The sequence below is a fragment of the Hemicordylus capensis genome, chromosome 4, assembly GCF_027244095.1.
Source record: "Hemicordylus capensis ecotype Gifberg chromosome 4, rHemCap1.1.pri, whole genome shotgun sequence".
NCBI lineage: Eukaryota > Metazoa > Chordata > Lepidosauria > Squamata > Cordylidae > Hemicordylus > Hemicordylus capensis.
Genome location: NC_069660.1, coordinates 287,173,216 through 287,181,089, shown reverse-complemented (window position 1 = coordinate 287,181,089; position 7,874 = coordinate 287,173,216). Strand labels below are relative to the sequence as shown.

General features: G+C 45.3%; 1 long non-coding RNA gene across 1 annotated transcript; it reads left to right on the top strand.

Annotated features, from left to right (window-relative positions):
- Positions 1-4,257: 4,257 nt before the first annotated feature.
- Positions 4,258-7,565, top strand: LOC128322102 (uncharacterized). Its single transcript, XR_008305522.1, has 3 exons — positions 4,258-4,699; positions 6,724-6,801; positions 7,422-7,565. It is a non-coding gene; the product is annotated as an uncharacterized LOC128322102 (long non-coding RNA).
- Positions 7,566-7,874: the final 309 nt, after the last annotated feature.

Below are 7,874 nucleotides of genomic sequence, written 5' to 3'. Positions count from 1 at the left end.
TTCTCATGCTTTAGGGCCCCCCACCCCAACTGATCTATATAAACTTTGGTCTCCTCTTGTTTCTTTTCCACCCTTCTCTTCATATCCTGCTCTGAATAAATTTCTGGCCTTGATTTTACTACCCCAGCCACATTCAATTTAATCCACATCTCTCTCCTATGCAGCAATTCTGCAGGTGATTTTCGTATTAATGCAAATATAGGGTCCACAGTCTGACGTCCCTTGATAAAGCCAGTCTGACCAGGTTTTATATATTGAGCTATAAAACTATTCAGCCTTTTTGCCAAACAGGCTGTAAATATCTTAAGATCTTGATTAAGTAGAGCAATAGGTCTATAAGATTCTACAAGTTCTTTATCCTTATTAGCTTTCAGAATCATTACTAGTCTGGAAAATCTCCACGACTCAGGGACAGAATGACCATCTAAAATAGAATTAAAAAGAGTCTCAAGTTGAGGAATCAAAATATCCTCAAACCTCTTATATATTAAGGCTGTGAAAAGGGCTGAAAAGCAAAGTCTGAAAAGGGCTAATGTTGTCTTGGGTTTAAGCGCCACCTAAGAGTGCAGAGGGGAAGTAACTTGCCTAGGGAGCAAGATGTTGCTGGTTCAAATCCCCACTGGTATGTTTCCCAGACTATGGGAAACACCTATATCAGGCAGCAGTGATTTAGGAGGGTGCTGAAAGGCATCATCTCACACTGCGTGGGAGATGGCAATGGTAAACCCCTCCTGTATGCTACCAAAGACAACCACAGGGCTCTGTGGTTGCCAGGAGTCGACACTGACTTGACGGCATAACTTTTGTCTTGGGTTTAAATATTCAAATCCATCTTGAGCACAACACACACACACACACACACACACTCTTCATTCATCTTCATAAGCATCCAATGAGATTTACAGTAAACTGTCAATTTAATTAATTTAAGAGTACCATAGAACTTCTCCACCATTCTTGCAGTTAGGGTTAATGCGTGCTTTTCAATGTCAAGCAATGTCTGATAATACAAAATCTATACACTGCAACAAGGCAAAGGTTGTATTATCCAGGGAAAAGCCATGATCTTTCATCAGATTTGTAGCTCACAGGAAAGAGGCAGAACTCCTCCCTCCTGCAGTCACCCAGAAGCAACAAGGAAAACCTCAGGGTGTGCTGCAACACTTTGAATCCAAGGAGACAGAAAGAAAAAAGTCCCAAGGCCAACACTGTCAGGCTAGGTAAAGTTAGACACTTAAATAAGTGGCCTAGTTTTCAGAGGGGCTGGGAATTGGACATGTTTATTGCTTCTCAAAAATAGGCCACATCTAAAAGGGCCATTTTCTAGACATCGCCACTGCAATGGTTTGGATCCCAGAACAGAGATTGATTTTTAAGGCTTAGAGAAACTGAAGCCACACAGATTGCTGTTCAATGCAGCTGAAACTCTGGGACTTAAACTAGCCATGGCTGTTGATTTAAGTGGGATTGTCTAAACCCACATTAAGGGGGCTTATACTAAATTTAGTTGTAAATCAGAACTGTCTAATATTTAAGAAAAGCTAGCAAGTTCATTTTTGTCTGCATCCATTTGAAAAACTGCTCCCTTCTTTCACATGTGAACTTGGTTTCCAGATGACAATGTTACATGATTATTTTTCCGTGCAGCATTCAGTACATGGGTGGCCAATCTGTGGTATGGGTGCCTAAAGCGGCCTCCGCAGCAGGAATGTGTGGTATGCCTGGACAAGAGCAGGGGGGCCCTTGGACTAACTGTGCAACAGAGAATCCGGCAGCCAGCTTGCTCTCCTGCTGCCTGCCTCTCCCACACTGCTGCATGTAACCAAACTTGGACACCCAGCCACACCAAGGCCAGGGAGGGAAGGGCTGTCTGTGTTCTATAGTGTGTGCTAGAGTGACACACCTTATGCTTTGGACTGGATGCGGTATGCTTGGCAAAAATTTTGGCCACCACCAATTTAGCACAAGGCTTGTTCTAGACAGCCTAATATGTTTTATGGAAACCTGACCCCATCCTTTTTTTTTTTTTTGCTTTCCTTGTTGGAAATCAAAAGGCATAAAGAACACAGACACTTATTGTTTGCTCCATGAAATGTAACCAGCACTCATTTATACCCCTTATGGAACTGCTAAAAGTTTGATAAAATTAAGAGTTTAATATTAAATCACTTAGGCTGCAGTTAGACATTTTGCTGCTTCTTCATGGCAGGAAGCAGGAGAAGCGACTAGGAGCTACCACGTGCTCAGAAAGTGCAGCCTGGTTAAACTCTGTGCCAACACCGATCTGTTCCCAGCACAGATGGCAATACCACAGTCAGGCTGGGCAACTGTCTCGATCCACAACCTCAACTCTTGTTTGGAGCCACAATGTGATGCTGAAATCTTGAAAAGAAAAGTACAACCACTAATCTGCTGAAGTCTCAGTCAGACTATCTGCAGTGGTTTTATTATTTATTTATTCAAAGATGTAATAAACCGCCCAATCCACAGACTCAAGGCAGTGTACAAAATAAGAACAGCATCTGAGATTTTTTTTTTTTAAAAAAAGATTTAAAGACAAATGCCTGGCGGAAAAGAAATTTCTTCAGTAAGGTTTTAAAGGTTGAAAGAGAGGAGGCAGTCCAAATTGGTGGGGGAGGATTCCAAAATGAAGGGGTAGCAACAGAGAAAGCCCTTCCATGGGCCCTAGTACTATGGACCACTTTGAGACCAGGGGCCAAAAGAATGGATCATTTCTAAGAAGGAAGGCAACCTGGCTCAAACTTCCTAGAAGCTTCCCATAACTCAGAAATCTTCCTCTCCAGTGCCAGCAGTCTGGCCTATGACATTTCTATTGTGAAAGGTAAGGCAGGCAGTTTATTAAGGCGTCACAAAAGATGATAAACAGACAGCCCTTTTGGGACAGGGAACCATCTATATAATTAATTCTCCAAGATGGGATGCATGGGGACATGGCAGAAAGGAGGCAAATGGCTGACAGAGGGGGAACACGCGATTGCTGAAAGAAAGCATGCGAGAGTTCCAGCATTGAAGCAGAGAGAAATAATGGCGGTGGCAAGGAAGCAGAGGAGGGCGGCACCCCACCGGCCTGAAGAGGTGAGCGGACAGCGGGCGAAGCCCCACTGGCCAGGAAGAGGAGGCGGGAGGCAGTGAGAAATAATGGTGGTGGTGAGGAGATGGGCGGATGGCGGGTGGCCAGCAGGCAAAGCTCTGCTGGCCAGGAGGAGGAAGTGGGATGGCCTGGCCCTGGCCTGCCCACCCGCTGGGGTGAGACAGTGGTGGGACCTGGCTGGGCTGCACGGAGGAAGTGGCGGCGGGCCAGCCTGGCCAAAGGGACAGTGGCGGGGGGGAGCGGCCAGTCAGCTGGCCGGCCAACCAGAAAGCCAGGCATGCTGGCATGGGAGCATGGGACGGCTGGGTCCAACTAGAGGCGCAGAGGCTCTGCGCCCAGGCCCACTAGTCTGTCTGTCTATCTATCTATCTAATTCTCTAAGGCATACCCGTGGCTAATCCTGTGTGTGGCAGCTCTTGTGAGAGTTCACAAGCAGAAGCACCTGATTGGGCAGTGGGGATTCCATATGCAGATTTTTATTTTTAACATTTTATATCTTGCTCTTCCTCCAAGGAGCCCAAAGCGGTGTACTACATACTTAAGTTTCTCCTCACAACAACCCTCTGAAGTAGGTTAGGCTGAGAGAGAAGTGACTGGCCCAGAGTCACCCAGCAAGTATCATGGCTGAATGAGGATTTGAACTCGGGTCTCCCCAGTCCTAGGCCAGCATTCTAACCACTACACCACGCTGGCAGATAGGGAGGAGGAGCCTGTGAAAGCAGAAGCACCATGGTGATTGAGCAGTGGGGATTCCAGATGCATATGCAGAGGAGAGCTGGTCTTGTGTTATCAAGCATGAGTTGACCCCTTAGCTAAGCAGGAGCTGCCCTGGTTGCATATGAATGGGAGACTAGAAATGTGAGCACTGTAAAATAATCCCTTCAGGGGATGGAGCCGCTCTGGGAAGAGCAGAAGGTTCCAAGTTCCCTCCCTGGCTTCTCCAAGATAGGGCTGAAAGAGATGCCTGCCTACAACCTTGGAGAAGCCTCTGTGAAGACAATACTAAGTTAGATAGACCAATGGTCTGACTCAGTACATGGCAGCTTCCTATGTTCCTAGACAGGGAGGAGCAGCCTGAGTCACCATGGTGATTGGGCAGTGGGGATTCCATATGCAGATAGGGGGGAGGAGACTGTGATGGTTAAGGACAGTTGGAATGCAAAAAGGAGAGGAATCTCTCTATATAAAGGGATAGTGGACAGGGGTCTGCAAAGAGAGGGGTTGTGAGGGAGGAAAGAGCCCCTTCAGGAAAAGGAGGCTGCCGTTGTGTGAATTAGATGAGGAAACAAGATGAACAACATCTGTTAAATCAGGAAGCGGGAGAGATTGGGAGGAAGGGGAAGAGCGAGTGTAGGAGGGAGAAGAGGGAAAGAAGGGAGGGCCCAAGCCTGTCAGCGGCCTGAGGGGAACAAGTGGCCATGGTGGTTAGGAGGGGAAGAACAGGAGCAGGGCTCGAGTGAGGAGGTCTCTGGGTATAGAGGGCTGCAACTTGGCCAACAGGCACCAGCAACACTGCAGCTGCGACCAAGAGGCATGAGGGGGATGGAAGCAACTGGATGGAGGAGGAGGAGCAGGAGTGCAGCTCAGGTGAGGGTGAAGAGAGGTGAGGGGGGCTCTGGCAGGGGGTGAGAGGAGCAATCAAGTACTGGTGTGCAGATGCTCTGCGCAGGTTAAGCTAGTCTTATTTATTTTTCCATGTAAACCACTTTGACAACTTATTTGTTGAAAAACTGTATATAGACATATTAAATAAAACAGTTACATAGTAGTTATATTAATGCCATGCTATTAAAAGGCTGAGTCCTGATAAAGTTCACTCCACTTACACCATGTGTATTAAGTATAGCTGCTTATACAGGACAAAAACCTGGAAATGTTCATTGTAAAAACCAATGCCCATCTTGAATACTTTTCTATATGACAAAGTTCATTCCCACTGCAATGTCAGTTATAAACTTTGCTGGATCAAACAGTGGAGGCAGCTCTGTTCCAAACCATATTTTGAGATCTGTGTTATTCACAGGCTAACACTCTTCCCTCTGGAGCCACTGAGGCACATTGGCAGTCTAAGAGGAACAGGCAGGCTTGTTTCATCTATCCCCACAAACCACACTACAGCACTTTCTCCCTAAAACTGGGCAGACCACACTGTTTTAGCCTTACAGTCAGAAGCATGGCCTCTTTTTTCCTGTTCTATGGCAAGCAAATAGTTTTTATCTTGTAAGAGCAGGATTTCAAATTAGCTCAGTAAAAGAAGCAAAAAAGGGTCCCAAAGCTTATCCACAAAATGAGGGTGGGAAATGGAGAGAAATGCTTTGCACAGGACTGCTGGAATAAAGTGCATGTTTCCTCACTTTTAATATTATCACCCCGAAGGGAACAAGGATTTTTCAGTTTTTGCTATCTCTCTTTTTAAAAATTGAAATGTGTAGTTTGGGTTCGCCTAACCTGAAGGGGAAATAGAAATCTAAGTAAAGAGACACAGACCCTGCAAATTAACTTACACTACACTGAAGGCCGTTCTCTATATTACATATTTATCCTCACAGTTAATTCAGCTCTGAATACAACAGGGATACACTGGAACACATTAACTGGGTTACTTCATAAGCAAACTTTCCCACAACTGTGATGTACTGGCTAATCACACTGTCAGGGACTTGAAACTCTAGTGTGTGACTGTGATGAAACAGAGGTGACTCTATGCTTTCCTGGAATCTACTCTCAGTAGAGAGATTGCTCTGGTCCCAAATCTAGGAGCATGCTGCTAAAGCCACTGACCAGGCTTAGACACAGCTTCAACAACTTAGAACTGTCCGGCCTGGGCCTTACAGGCACTGTATAGCCAGAGTCCACACAACCCAGCTCTAGACAACATTCTAAAAACAACTCAACAGTAGCGAATGACCTTACGAGGCACATGGGGAAGAGTTTTGCAAGTAATCCTCCAGAACCTGTTAAATCAGACTGAAGCCACTTCTAAGTATATGAACTTTATTAAGAAATAAGGCTGGCACACAGAATAAGGAATTGGGGGGAAATAGAGTAAAGAAAGGAATACAGGAATTCAAAAGAATCAAAAGAAAATACAAAAAAGCATTTATTAACTGACTAGCACTGAGTTTCACCTTAGTCTATCAGTAGGCAGGCCCTTGGCTGAGAGAGCTTTAATCTCTACAGCTTCTCCTGTGGAACACCCATTTTTGCAGATGGAAAAGAGTGGACACTGGCCAGGCCGCTGCCCTCTAGCTTTAAAGCTATTTGGGAGGGGGTGAGGCAACTGAGTCTCACACCTGTCTGCACTGAGTTGAAAGAGTATTCTGATTTCCTCACCTCTGGCTGGTGAGATGCAAAGTGACCCTATCTCCTGTGTCAGATAAGATTAGGGGATTAGTGAAGGGAGGGTCTGTGAGATGTGATGCTCTCACTTCAAGATGATGGAGGTCTGCTTTTGTCACAGTGACCTACACACCCCAGAAATGGGACTTCCTCCATCTGACTAGATTAAGTGAAGCCTTTTATCCACATGCGCTTGAACAGATGACACTGCCTTTTACTGACTCGTACCACTGGCACATGATATCTAGTCCAGTTATTCTCTTCCTTCCAAGGGCCAGAGATTCTTCAAAACCCCAAGCAAAAGCTTTCCAAATCCTGCTAGATGGAATCCTCCAACAAGAACTGCTGAGGTGAATCTGAGACTTTATGCATGTCATGAGCTCCTCTATCACTGAGCTCTGGCATCTTCACACATCTTTGCTTCAGAGGGATGAATGGAACATTTCCCACATTGCCTCCTGGCATCCATCTGGCTTTCTTTTATTGGTGTGTTTAAATCTCCATTAAAAACTCATCTCTTCACTTAAGCATTCTCCAATTGATCTCAATTTTCTCTCCAATGCTATTCACTCCTGTCTCTAATCTCTTGCAAGCCTGAGGGTAGGGCCTCTGTTTTTTATTTTGTTCTGAGACAGTTTCTAGTGGCTCTAGAATCAATAATATTTACATTATAAATATTCCCAGAGTCACTCTAAGAGACAGTATGAACAAACGCACAAACCAATATGTACACGTGTTTGCTATTCAAAGTGTCTTCTGCTCCAGTGCTAGCCTTATCCCTGTTTCTCCAAGCCCTGTCCTTCCCTACAGGACAAGATTCATCTGCTTTGACCCTATTTACAACTTCCATCTTTAATCCCCAATTCAGATTCTATGCTTAGGCCTCCTGAAAAATCTGAGCCATTAAGAACTGACTAAACCCCATTAAAAACAACTAAAAGCTCATAATTGTCCTTCTGTTAATTTTCAGGGGCATGAATTGCCGGTTGCCATGGAGAAATCATATCATCATTAGCGGAGACAGCGTGATCTGGGGTTTGCTAAGATGTGAAAAACTTGGGAGTTATGCTGCGTTATTCAACAGAATCAATATGAATAAAAGAAATCACCTCTGTTGGGCTATGTGACTTGACAAACCAAAATGAAAGGGAAAGTCTTGGTCCGAGAATGTAGTGGAGCGTCACAGACATAAGCTGGCGAGCTGATTTAGTGTTCTATTATCTAATCACTTTCTCATGCTGTTGGCACCAGACTAATTCTGGATGGCACCAAAGGCACAGGTGCGGGGGGTGGGAGGAAGGTGACCGAGGTGGAACACCAGGAGCGTTAGTGGGAGGACATGCTGTTCAGTCCTCATGAAGACAGGATCACCAATTAAGATGACCAGGCCTGGCTCAAGCACCCCGCAGCAGCTGAGGCAGCA